The following is a 13,448-nucleotide window of genomic DNA, read 5'->3' on the forward strand; positions in this document are numbered from 1 at the left end:
GGGGAGATGGAGTGCTGGGGGGGGTGGTTACAGGGGAGATGGAGCGCTGGGGGGCGGTTTACAGGGGAGATGGAGCGCTCGTGGGGGGTTGTTACAGGGGAGGTGGAGCGCTGGGGGGGGTTACAGGAGAGATGGAGCACTGGGGGGCGGTTACAGGGGACATGGAGAGCTGGGGGGGTTACAGGAGAGATGGAGCGCTGCGGGGGTGTACAGGGGAGACGGAGTGCTGGGGGGGTGTTACAGGGGAGATGGAGCGCTGGCGGGGCTGTTACAGGGGAGATGGAGTGCTGGGAGGGGTTTACAGGGGAGATGGAGCGCTGGGGGGGGTTACAGGGGAGATGGAGTGCTGGGGGGGTGTTACAGGGGAGATGGAGTGTTGGGGGGTGGTTACAGGGGAGATGGAGAGCTGGGGGGTTACAGGGGAGATGGAGCGCTGGGGGGGTGTTACAGGGGAGATGGAGAGCTGGGGGGTGGTTACAGGGGAGATGGGGCACTGGGGGGGTTACAGGGGAGATGGAGTGCTGGGGGGCGGTTACAGGGGAGATGGAGCGCTGGGGGGGGTTACAGGGGAGATGGAGTGCTGGGGGGGGTTACAGGGGAGATGGAGTGCTGGGGGGTGGTTACAGGGGAGATGGAGAGCTGGGGGGGTTACAGGGGAGATGGAGCGCTGGGGGGGTTACAGGGGAGATGGAGCGCTGGGGGGGGGTTACAGGGGAGATGGAGCACTGGGGGGGTGTACAGGGGAGATGGAGCAATGGGGGGGCTGTTACAGGGGAGATGGAGTGCTGGGGGGGGTGGTTACAGGGGAGATGGAGCGCTGGGGGGCGGTTTACAGGGGAGATGGAGCGCTCGTGGGGGGTTGTTACAGGGGAGATGGAGCGCTGGGGGGGGTTACAGGGGAGACGGAGCGCTGGGGGGGGTTACAGGAGAGATGGAGCACTGGGGGGCGGTTACAGGGGACATGGAGAGCTGGGGGGGTTACAGGAGAGATGGAGCGCTGCGGGGGTGTACAGGGGAGACGGAGTGCTGGGGGGGTTTTACAGGGGAGATGGAGCGCTGGCGGGGCTGTTACAGGGGAGATGGAGTGCTGGGAGGGGTTTACAGGGGAGATGGAGCGCTGGGGGGGGGTTACAGGGGAGATGGATTGCTGGTGGGGTGTTACAGGGGAGATGGAGTGTTGGGGGGTGGTTACAGGGGAGATGGAGCGCTGGGGGTTTGTTACAGGGGAGATGGAGCGCTGGGGGGGTTACAGGGGAGATGGAGTGCTGGGGGGCGGTTACAGGGGAGATGGATTGCTGGTGGGGTGTTACAGGGGAGATGGAGTGTTGGGGGGTGGTTACAGGGGAGATGGAGCGCTGGGGGTTTGTTACAGGGGAGATGGAGCGCTGGGGGGGTTACAGGGGAGATGGAGTGCTGGGGGGCGGTTACAGGGGAGATGGAGCGCTGGGGGGGTTACAGGGGAGATGGAGTGCTGGGGGGCGGTTACAGGGGAGATGGAGAGCTGGGGGGGTTACAGGGGAGATGGAGCACTGGGGGGGGTGTTACAGGGGAGATGGAGAGCTGGGGGGGTTACAGGGGAGATGGAGCACTGGGGGTGTGTTACAGGGGAGATGGAGCGCTGGGGGGGTTGAAGGGGAGCTGGAGCAATGGGGGGTTACAGGGGAGATGGAGCGCTGGGGTGGGGGGGTGGCACACATCACCCTGTAGGGAACCATGGAGGTCCCAGAGCTGGACCATGATGGGTCCAGGGGGTCCCTGTGGTCGTAGGGTCCCAAGAGCAGGGGACAGTGGGAGCCTTGGGGAGCCCCAGGTATGGGATCATGCCCAAGGGGTCTGGGGGTCCCCAAGAGCGGGGGCTGGTGACGATCAAGGTGCCTGGGGAGAATCCTGGGGCAAGAGTGGACCTGTGCAACAGGGATACCTGAAACAGAGCCATTATGGCCAAGGGCTCTAGGGAGTCCCACGGAGTGAGGCCATGAAGGCCAAAGGGCCTGGGATTATCCAGGAACAAGAATAAGGATTAGAAGGGACCTGGGGGTCCTCTGGAGCATGGGGGTGCAGGTTCCCCTGAGCATAGGATAGTCATGGTCAAGGGGTCCAGGTGGTCCCAGGATAGGGGGGGACCTGTGCAATGAGGGTCCCCACAGCAGGACCATAATGGTCTGGGGACACCAGGGAGTGAGGATGGTGATAACCACGGTGTCTGAAGGATCACCCAGGAGTGGAGGCCAAGGCTGGGGTGGTGGTGACCCCCCACATACTGATGCTGGGGGTGTAGGGTGGCAGCTGTTTGGGGTAGAGCAGGAGGTTGTGGGGTGGCTGTTTGGGTCAGGCAAAACCAGGGGCTGTGAACGCTGCCGGGGGGGGTTGGAGAGGGCTGGTCTCACAGTGGGGAAGATGCAGGACCCTCATATTCTGCGTGAGGCATGGATGCTGGTGGTGCCTCCCTCTGCCCTGGCTGTCATCCTGCATCATCAGGGCCACCGGCTCTGCAGGACAGCCAGCCCATGGAGGTTTGCGCACCAGCCTTGTGCCGGTGCCCGGGGCTCTAAAGGAGCCAGGGGCTCCCGGGGTGGCAGGGATGAAGCGAGGCTGTGTCCTGAATTGGGACAGCTGGTCCAGCGAGGACAGGGGGCCCCAGCCTGCCCCTAGAGCAAGGGCTGATTCCCGCGTGCCTCCAAGCTGGGCAAGCCCGTCCTGCCATTGTTCCTGCCTCTGTACTTCTTTAGTATCGCTTTAATTCATTTTTTCCACAGTCAGGGCTACAACAGCCTCCACTCCCAAGTTGCCTGAGGCAACCGCACAGGATGCGCCATTCAAAACCCAGAACTGGCCCTGACCGAAACACCCCCATGGGGAAACTGCTGAGGACCCCACCACCTCCCCTCCATGGGCTTGGTTCCCCATCCAACCCAGCCCCACGTGGTGCTCACCAGGAGCAGGGCTGTGGTCTGGTCTGGCGTCCAGGCTATCACTCGCTCCTCTTCCCCGCGGGGCATTTCTTCCAGGAGAGTCCAGGCAAAACATTTCCTATCTCCATTGCAGAGATGGCGTGCATGAGTCAGGGCCTGATGCCGCTTTGTCCCGTGTTTTGGTTACTTGTCAGCGTGGGAAAGCCAAGGTTTCTCGTAGGACGCGTGAGGCTCAGGTTCTCCTACGCCAAGAGGGGTCCGTGCAAGGTGCTACAAGAGGGTCAGGATTTGGGTGCTGGGATCTCGGAGACAACCTCTGCCCTGGAGGTCCTGGGGACCAGCCGGCAGCAGACCTAGGTTGGCCCTGGAAAGGGATTTCTTGGCAGTCCCTGTAACCACCAGCCATTGGCCTTGGGAGCAGTGCTGGTATCTCAAGGGGGTTGAACCAGGGTCTTGTTAGCACCACCCTCATCCAGAGATCCTAGCTTGCCCCCAACCCTGAATTCCCAGGATGGCAGCGGGTGCCCATAGGCTGCTGTCGGCACCTGGGTTTAACCAGGCACCCCAGACCCCAGCCTCATCACCCCTCGGCCAGCCGCGGTGGCCGAGGTACCCCTGTGCTTCACGGCACCTTTCACTGCTGGGCCGTGGGGTGCCCTGAGAGCGGCCCCAGGCAGCTCGTGCTACACATGGCTGCTGAGGGGCTGGAGGAATGTCTGCTGATGCAGACGTTCATCTCCATCCCTGCTACGTCTGTTTTAACAGCTTGGCCCAAGCTTTTTGGATGGCAACCAGTTTTCAGCCGACTTCAGCCTCTCCCGCTGAGTCACCAGGAGATCTGCATCCAGGCTGCGGTCTCCTTCTCACCTCAAAGGGAGAAAACACCCGGGATGTCAGGGAGCGCGGGGACCCTTTAATCCCTCAACTAGGAGCCAGCCCAGAACCCAGACCTTCCCTGCCTTCAGGGCTGCCTTTCACCCTCCCCTGTGGGTCCAGCAGCCAAGGGGCTGGACTGGTCATCCCTGAACTGGTCAGGGATGAGATAGGGTGGGATTCAGCTCTTCCTGACATGATTGTGCAAATTTAAACCTCCTCCTCCTCTAATTGCCAGGGGTTTCTACAGGAATAAATGATTTTTCACACAGGGATTTATCTTCTCCACATGAAGTCCAACTTTATCAAATAACGCTTTTGGATGGCTACCTTGCCAAAGGAGCAGGGCCACGTGGCTGAAATAATTGCACAATTAATTAAGCTTGGGAAGAGCACAAGCTCTCTGTGCTCTAAGCTGGAGGGACTGGGGTGTCACCCCATGTGGGGGTTCAGAAATCGCCTGCACACGGAGCCATCCGCACCCTGAATTGCATGATTAAAGGGAAGCGAGGGAGTTTTACAGGACGGATTTTTCCACATTATTTTTCGTTGTGCTTTTAATGCAGGTCAACGTGGCATTTTCCACGCGGCTTTCCCTGTGCTTTTAGCTCAGCCGTGTGACACAAAGCCAGTCGAGCTGAGGTCTGGCTCCAGAGATGGCATCAGGGAGGTCGCAGACCTGGACAGGGGACTCCCCAGGACCTTGCTGGGGTTTTGGGGATGTCGCTCGCAGGCTTGTGTCATCTCCTGGTGTTTAATCACACACCCCTGACGCTCATTCCAGGTGCTGCTGTGGCACCGGCGCTTCCCAAGGACCGGAGGAGCCCTCTGCCTGGAGATGTCGGTGATGACGTTGAAGTTGGGCTGCAGCTGTCTGAGGGATGTCCCCTCCCTTGCACCAAAGAGAAGGGATGTCAAGCGCAGGGGATGTTCCCCGGCCCAGGGCCTGCCCAGGTATCCACTTGGTATCCACCAAGAGCTGCCAGAGCCAAACCCCTTGGTCTCTCCCAACTGGGCTTTGCTATGGTCTCCTGGGACTGGGGCCAGATTCCCACCTTCTTTGGGCTGCCACACGTATCCCGGCGGTTGGGTGGCGATGGACATGGGCTCAAGCTGGCCATCAGGCCAACAGCCTGAGCCTCAGTCCACTGAAGCAAGCGAGTCTGAGGGGACGAACAGCTCCGAATACACCCTGCAGTGAGCCGTCCCCCCGTGCCGCTCAGGGCTGGGGTCCCCATCTGTGCTGGCAGCCAGCCATCGGCCTCCCCAGCAGCACGGGGACTCCTGGCCAGGCTCCTGCAAAGCCTGAGCAGCCCAGGACTCAGCTCATCTGTGCCACGGGAGTGAGGATGGTGGCATCCACAGTGGTGGATGCCGGGCGTCCACCCCAGCGGGACGGGAGCCAGAAGTGGGAGGAAGAAGTTGGGTGCTGCGGGGTCATAAGTGGCGTAGGAAAGGCGGCTTAGAAGCACAAGCGCCGCTCCCCAGACCCGAGCCTCTGCCCTGCGGGGTAGCAGGATGGAGTGGAGTGTGCTGCCCCAGGGCCATTCACCCCCTCGTCCCCAGCCAGCCTCCAGCCTCCCCCACGGTGAGCGGAGGGGGCCGAGCCAGGCAGCAGGAGTTGCTATTTTAAGCCCCCGGATGGGAGCTGGACCCCTCCACCCCGGCTGTCTGGTGTGTTTCCCAAGGACACACCCCGGCCAGCATCATTTTGCAGCCCCCTCCTTCCCCTGTGCACGGATTTACTCCTCCGCCAGCAGCACAGAGTAATTTTCCACGGCACTGCCAACGCCAGCAGCGGCGCGGGGAGCACAGGGGCTGTTGTCACCGATGCAAAAGTGGCAGCTCCTTTCTGTCCCCCAGCCGGAGCGGCTCTGAGTCACGACTCCGTAGCCGGAGTGCAGCGGACAGCCAGGGACCTGCGGTCCCAGGCCCTGGGACGGATCCGGCTGACCCCATGTAGTGACAGGGGCTGCAGATCCTCCCTGAAGGGTTATGTGCAGGGGCGGGGATGGGATTTTACACTGTCTACCTGTACCGAGCACCACTGCAAGCCTAAAACATCCACCTGAAGGTTTCATCTCCATGTAGGAAGTCTTCTTGTGGGATTTGTTGGTAGGGAAACTGAGGCACGGAGCGGCTGGGCCTGGGCAGGGGCTGCCAGGCTCACAAGCCTCATCCACAAGCAGCCTTACGGCAGCTCTGCTTTCCGCGTGGTGCGGCGGAAAGCGGGGCAGGTGGATGGGGAGAAGGGAGCTGAGACGGGGACGCCGCTGGGGCTTCAGAGCAAAAGTCCAGCAGACGCTCAACTGCCAGCAAGCCCTCCCTCCTCTCCAAGAATCACCTCTCTTGAACAAGACCAGCTTGAGAGGAATGGGCTGCCCTTCTAGCCGGGATCCCTGGCATTGGAGCTGCCTCAGCAGTCACGCCTGCAAGTGGAGAGGCAGAGGGGTCAGAACTGCTGAACCCAGCGATGCCATTGCTGGCAGAGGGGAGGTGGCAGGACACGAGGCCCTGGGACCTTTCATTTCCCCCATCTCTGGAAGAAACACGGAGAGATTTAATAAAAAAAGGGGTAAAGGCCATAAAACTCTAACAAAAATGCTTCGGCACCACCTTGTTCCTCCCCAAATCTCTTGTTGCAAGGCCCACGGTGACATCTCAACCTGGCAGAGGCAAGCTGGGACCCCCAACCCCACTGCAGGTACCTCCGTACCCCTTGGCCACCCTTCCCACAGCAGCACCCAGTGCTGGCGGTGCCGCAAGGACCCGTCCGGCGGAGGACAGCTGGTGATGGACGGAGCACGCAGCCACCACTGGCAGAGAGCAACCGTAGAGATGACCGGCAAGGGAAGCAGAGGTCTGAATGCAAGCTCCGAGGCAGGGCAGGGTTTGACGCATGGCCAACAGCTCCAGGGTGCATCCTGTGCCGCACATGGGGCTAATTTGGGGGGCAGGAGGCGAAGCAGCCTGGGGCAGATGTGCTGGTTGCCCACGTTGGCTGGGCAGGGGATCAGTGTGGTCGATGCGCCTGTATCGAAGGGTTTCACAGGGAGTAGGTACCACCCCGAGGCGCATGCAGTCCAGTGACGATGCGCAGAGGAGTCAGAGCTAAATTTAGCCTTGGTTGTGCGCGAGCGTGATGTTTTTATTGCTGCCCTTAAATAAAGACATTGTTTGGAGCATGTGGCTGCTGGCCCTGCCTTGTGCAGCCCTGGACCTTTGATGGGCTGTTTCGGTCAAGCTGTTCAAAAGGGGGAGAAAAAAGGAGACTTAGCGATTGGTGAGACATATCCCGAGGGCCTATTTCCAAAAATGCCCAGGAGCCGTCACTCAGAAACCAGCAGTGCACACAAAGCAGTGAGAGGGTGACTCTGGTAGCCGTGGGGACGTGCTGGTGCTGAGGCAGGGGTCTCTGCCAGGCAGAGCCGCTCCACGGGCATGACGCCGCGTGCTGTGGAGCCATGGCCGTAGCAAGGGGGCTGCCAGGCTGGCTTGGGCTCGAGGCAGCGGTGCTGGAGCACCAGCTGTTGGTGATGGGCCCCATCCTGCATCCCATTGCCTGCCCACCCTAGGGCAGGCACGATCTGCCCCAGCCTTGCACCTGCAGGGCAGCGAAAGGCCGGCAGCTTGCTGGCTCCAAAATAATCAGGGCCAGAATGACAGCAAGGTAATCAGACCTCGGACACCTCAAAAGAGACCCCTCAAACTCCACCCAGAGCCCCCAGATTGGTCCCAGGATGGGTCGGTCCCCCCAGAACCACTGGGCTTCGTGCAAAACAAGGGGGGGCTGTGACATGGCGCTGCCCGTGCATGAGCTCACGGCTTGGGCTGCAGGCAGCGGCAGGCAGGAGCCAGCCACGCCGCTCTCCAGCCTAACGCCACACATTTCGCTGAAGCTGCCTGGGAAGATGGAAGCCTGCAGGGAGCTCAGCATCCTCTCCCTGCAACGCAGCCCGTGAGGCAGGGACAGGGAGCATTGCCTCCGTGACCCGGCGCAGGGCAGAGATGTGCTGTGCCCTGGTGCTCCCCCACCGCAGCACAAAGCATGTGCTGGGGCTGGCGAGCCGCCAGCCCCCCCCCCCCCCGCCACCGGCTGCCTCCTGCCCTCGCAACGCGGGGCTACCAGTAATTTTCCATCCTGGCTGCGGGCTCTGCCCTAACGAGATGTTCTCCTACGTCCCTGTAATAGGGCTGGGCCCCGTTCAAGTTTCTCTGTTCATTCAGACCCTGAGTCCCCCCCTTTCGCTGCTTGAGCCGCCCACCAGTTCTGCAAGACAGCTGCTCCTCCGAGCCCTGCTCCTCCCTGCGCTCACAGCCCCTCTGCCTCAGGGAAACGGGAGGATTTTGTCCAAATGCCAGGAAAAAAAAAAAAAAAGCCCAGCAACCCGCCAAGAAAAATTCCCATGCCCCAGCTGCACTCTTGGGCCAGGAGCAAGGCAGCCCCGGGGACTTTGCCATCAGCTGTTTCCAAAGCTGCCTCTGCACAGGCACCTCTGCCTGGAGCCGAAGGTCTGGTCCATCAGCTGCGCTGATCAGCCAAGCACGACCGAGCAAAGTTGATTTACAGAGGGAGGTATCCGGCCCTGGAGCCCAGTGTGCCCGCAGCCTGCGTGTGACACCGTGCTGCCTTGAGCTCCCTTCTCCTTGCGATGAAGCTGCTCGACTCTGATCGCAGCTTAGGCATCGCGCTTTGTGGGTCTGGAGAACCAGACCTGAGCGAGCAGAAGGTGGAGAGGCAGGCCCTCCTCCTCCTCCTCCCGCACCAGCCCAGCGGGGCCGATACGACCAGGCATCGCTCCAGCGCCTGCCGTCGCTGCTCCGGAGCCAGGCAGAGGATGCAGGGGTCCCTCGGGAGCCGGCGTTCACTCACACTCCTGGCTCCACGCAGAGGGGACAGCTTTGCAGAGCCGGGGGGAGTCAGATGCATCCGGCAGGGAGTGTGGGTACAAACATCCCCTTGGCTGCCCCGGGAACGGCTTGTCCCAGGAGGGGCAGAGGGGAGGCTGAAGGCATGGGTGCTGAGGGGATCCCTCCGCTGCTCTGTGCTCCGGAGAGCCCACTGCGGCTAGGGAGGAGCTGAGCATCCAAGAGTCTCCATCTCAAAGTCTCGAAACCACCTCCGGGAGCACCAGAACATCGATCAAAATACTTGGAAACCACAGAAGGATTCACCGGTTTTGCAGGCACCAAAGCGGGTTGCAACCTCCACCCCCACTGCAGCGTGCCTCCCCCCAGCACCCCTCGGAGCTGTGCCGGGGACAAACAGAGAAAGGCGCTCAAAGCAAAGGTGCAAAATGAAGGATGCTTAATGTGGCATCGAGACGTCTTAGCACCAGCAAGCATGGTGCTTCGGACAAGAGGGGCCTCAAAACACGTGGAGAGGCATGGGTAGAGACAGACGGCTGCGGGAAGGGGCCTGGTGCATGAAGCGTTCTCCCACCACCAGAAGACGCCTCTTCTGGAGGTGCTATTTCCCAGGTCCTCGCCTGCGGAGCCCACCTCCCCCCAGCAGCCCCCTCCACCCCGCTCTGCCTCCTCCCAGCCGCACAAGCAGGCAGCAGCAGCGCCCGGCCCCGCCGCGCCGCCTCTGCGACAGCCCCTTTTCAGAGCCAGGCTTTAAATAAATACCTGTCAGCAGAGCAGAGCCGAACTGTTCAGAGTGACTGCACGCGTGCAGATGCGTTTGGCACGTCGACAGGCGCGAGACAGAGCAGAGGCAGCAGGGTCTCCCCCCTCAGAGGTTAGAGAATGGCATGGCACGTTCTCAACGGCAGCACTAATCAGCATTTTCAATTATGCAGCACCCATCGTGATGGAGCAAAGTTGCCCACTCTTACCTTCCCCTGGAGAGCGGGATAATGCCATTTCCGAGGGCTGGCTTCTCTGGCTGCGAGCTGCCATGGTGGTTTAGGGGAGGGTGATGGAGTGGGAAGACTCAATCGTTCTCAGAGTTGCCACAGTTCCCCAGTTGCCACTGACTGCCTCTGGGGACACGGGCCAGGCGTGCGTGAGCCGCACTTCTCCGCTGGCTGGTTGCGCGCAGCTTGGCCGGGAGGTGGGGAGGGGGTCCCACTCCTGCCTGGGTACCAGGGAGCCTCATGAGCACACGCCAAGGTCACCTCGTGATGAGACTGGGATGTGCCAGCAGCTGAGGGCATTCGGGTCTCGAAACGCAGACCACTTCCCCAGGGGCGCGGAGGCCCTCGGGCTGGCAAGGCAGATTTTTTAAAGCAGATTATATTTGGCTTCTAACCTCAGAAAGATAAGAAGCAAGCTCAGATGAGCCCAACAACCCTCCCGCTGAGACAGCAAGATGCTGCTGATCCCTGCACAAGGCTGGATCTGGGTTCTCCCCTCTGCGCTCAAACTGCAGGGAGCCCTGGTGGGATGGGCACCCACCACCTCTGCCTGGAAGGTGGCAGAAGAGCCCATCGGCCGCAGTGGACACGTCAGCAGGCTGCCCATGAAAATAAGCTGCTGTAGCTCAAACCCAAGCCTGGCCCGATACAGATGTCCCCGGCGGGGGGCTCTCAGGGAGTCTCGCAGGTGGCCGCAGCAGCCCCGGGTGGCTTGGGTGCTCCTTTGCTTGTGCAGGCAGAGATTGATCCAGGCGAGCCAAGCCTGCTCCGTTTGCGCTGCCCAAACTCCCAGGACCTCGTCAGCACATCCGAGACAGTGCCAGGCCGGGGCTTTGGCCCGGGCCCCCGGGTGGGTGGCAGAGCCAAGGAGGGGCTGTCACGCAGGAGGGACAGCAAAGCCTTGGGCAAAACCAGCCAGGGAGGGAATTGCCTGTGCTTGGGCAGGGGAGGCTGGCAGGAGTGGAGGCAGCTCTGCCCCGAGGGCTGGGGGCTTCCTAGGGTCACAGTCATGAAAAGAGAGGAGCCTGGAACACCTGGAACACATCTGGGGTTTTCCAGGCATCAGCTTCCCTGCTGGGGTGCCTGGGTCAGGAGGGGGATGCAGTGGGGCAGAGCAGCACGCGTAGGAAGGGCTCCGGCACAGCCGGTCCTCGCCCAGGCGGGACTGGCGGGGCCCGAGCAGCCACCCGCAGCCCATCCTCCCTGCTCGTCCCGAAAGCCTTCACAGGAGCAGCCAGCTCCCCTTGCCTGCGCCCCACCAGCTCTGCCCCTGACCTTCTCCTTGGCCCACAGCTGATCAATACCTCTAGCTCTGGGGGGATCCATCGGGCCTAACGATTTCATCCCGCTTCTCGCTAATGCACTCTCTTGTCACGCTGCATTTGGGCCACGGACCTGGCAGATGCTGCGGAGAGAGGCGGAGGGCTGGCCAAAGGCACCATCACATGCTGCCCCAGGACAGCTTTAGCATCACCCCTTTGCAACACAACCCTCTCCACCACAGAGGCAGGTCTTCAGCCCTTCCTCCCATGGCTCGTGGCTCGCTGGAGGACCATAAACCTTCCTCTCTCAGCTCTCCAGCTCCTTGGAAGGGCGCATTCAGTCTGTTTGAGTGCCTCAGCCAGGATTTTGGAGCTTTTACTCAAAACCCACCAATGTGTCCTCACAATCCCTCATTGCCTTTTCACTCAGCAACTGCTGCTCTCCGAAGAGCCTCCATCAAACTCCCCATGCCTCTCCGGAGATGGGGGGATTCAAGGACACCCTGACCCACCAATGATGGGAAGCAGGAGCCAACATTCCTAGAGTCCTTTTCTCAAGGCACCCAACTTTTAAGCCAGGATGAAAGTGCAGGCACTTGGGTAACGGTGGGGAGTTGAACATGCCCCCCCTGCCCTGCACACAGCCTGCCTGCGTGCCTGCAGGTCCAGCCCCTCCGGGTGGCCAGCCTGCTGCCCCTCCAGCCCCTCCCATGCCTGCCCGAGCTGGAAGCACCGCATTTCAGCAGTTTCCCATCAAGAGCAGCCTGGACCCCACCTGGCACCAGGAGCACTGCTGGGGTGCATGCGTGGGAGCACCAACCCAGTCATGCAGCACGCACCTCCCTGCCCGCTCATCCTCTCCTTCCCTTTTTAGCCCTGTCCCTTATAGGAGAAGACAAAACTCAGACAAAGTCACCAAACTGGTTTGGGGATGGCTGGATACCAGGTGCTGTCCTGGCCTGTGCATCCTCCCAGCTCGGGGCCTTTAAAGGCAATCCTTGTGTCAAACAGCCCTGGAAAGAGCGGTTTTCACCAGTGGTTGCCAAATACCCGTTCAAACCCACTTCTCTTCCAGCCTCCATGTCCTGCTGCGGCAGGGTGTTGGACATCCCTGGGGTAAAATCATCCTTGATGTTGCTGCTGCTGGCTGCGTGGCCTTACCGCTGGTTTAGAGCTGGTCCTGGCAGAGCTCCTGGAGCCCCATCCCGCATCCTGGGGTGGACCGAACAAGGGGCTGTGGCCCAGCCTGGCACCGACCTTTGCTGTGAATCCAGTCACACGCACTCCAATCGATAACTAAATGCAAGATAACAAAATGAGCTGTCGCAGCCAATTAACATGTTGGGCTTAATCGGCTCGTGGGCTTTCGGGGTGGAGGCGAGGGGCCAGAGGGGCTGGGGAGCGGCAGGGTGAGGGGTCTGGTGGGTCGCAGCCATCCCTGTCTGCTGACTCCCTTGGCCGAGAGCCGGGAGCAGGAGGCTGATGTGGGTGCTGCCCCGGCAGCACACAGATGTGGCATCATCCCAGCGGTGCGTGGACACCCCAGCCCCAGCCAGAGGCAGCAGAGAGGGATGGGCAGCCGCGGGGTAACTGCCGCCGAGGCCCCACACACAGGGGTTTAGCCCCAGGGCAGACCCGCTCCTTAGGAGAGCAGCCAGCCACAACTGCCAAACCCAAAAGGGTTCCACTTAAAGCCAGGAGGGATCTCAATGTCTGTCTTTGAGTGCCTCTCAATTAATTAGCATCCTGCTGATTCTACGATTGAGGCGATTACTAAGGAGATTAAATCGGTCTCTGCCACGAAACAGATGCTGTTCCCAAGGCCTGATTCACAGGTTTTCCTTTCCCTGTGCCACCCTGCCCTGCTGACTCAGCTGAAGCCCCAGGGTGCTGGGCGCAGCCTGGCCAGCCGGGACTCAGGGGGGCTCGGGGGGCATCGCTTTGCAGAGATGCCCAGGGCTACCCAGGGAGGGCCTCGCTCGGAGGGTGCTGCCGTAAATCCGGAGCAGCACGGGAGCAGCGTGGCTGCGACGAGGCCTGGCCGTCCAGGGAGGGGATGATCTGTTCACCCCATTCCGCCTGCGTCAGCATGGGACAGGCTCGCAGCCGGGCAGCTGGAAGTGCATTTGTGCACCTGAGAGCCCAAACTGAAAGGAAAAATCACAGCTCAGCCTCCAGGCAGGGCTTCATAAATCCACCGCGACTGCAATAAACCCTGCTGATTTGGTACAAACTTGGAGTAACCCTGCTGATTTCACTGGAGCCAGCCCAGATTCCCAGGGGCAGTGTAACAGAATACAGCCCTGTAACAGAATACAGCCCTGCCCAGGAAAATCCAGGCTGCGCCTGCCTCGGCTCTGCTCCCCTCCACCAGCACTCCTCGAGCCTCCGCCACCGCGAGCGAGGGGGGAATTTGCACTGAAAACCTTTGCAAAGGGGGTGACTCCAACAGTAGTTCTGTTGATGACGACCAGGGCCCGTGCATGGCTCCCCCCCGAAGCCCACGGCCCCTCCACGCCCTGACCGCTGCCGCAGAGCTG

This window comes from Gavia stellata, chromosome 15 (genome assembly GCF_030936135.1).
Source record: "Gavia stellata isolate bGavSte3 chromosome 15, bGavSte3.hap2, whole genome shotgun sequence".
NCBI classification, from domain to species: domain Eukaryota; kingdom Metazoa; phylum Chordata; class Aves; order Gaviiformes; family Gaviidae; genus Gavia; species Gavia stellata.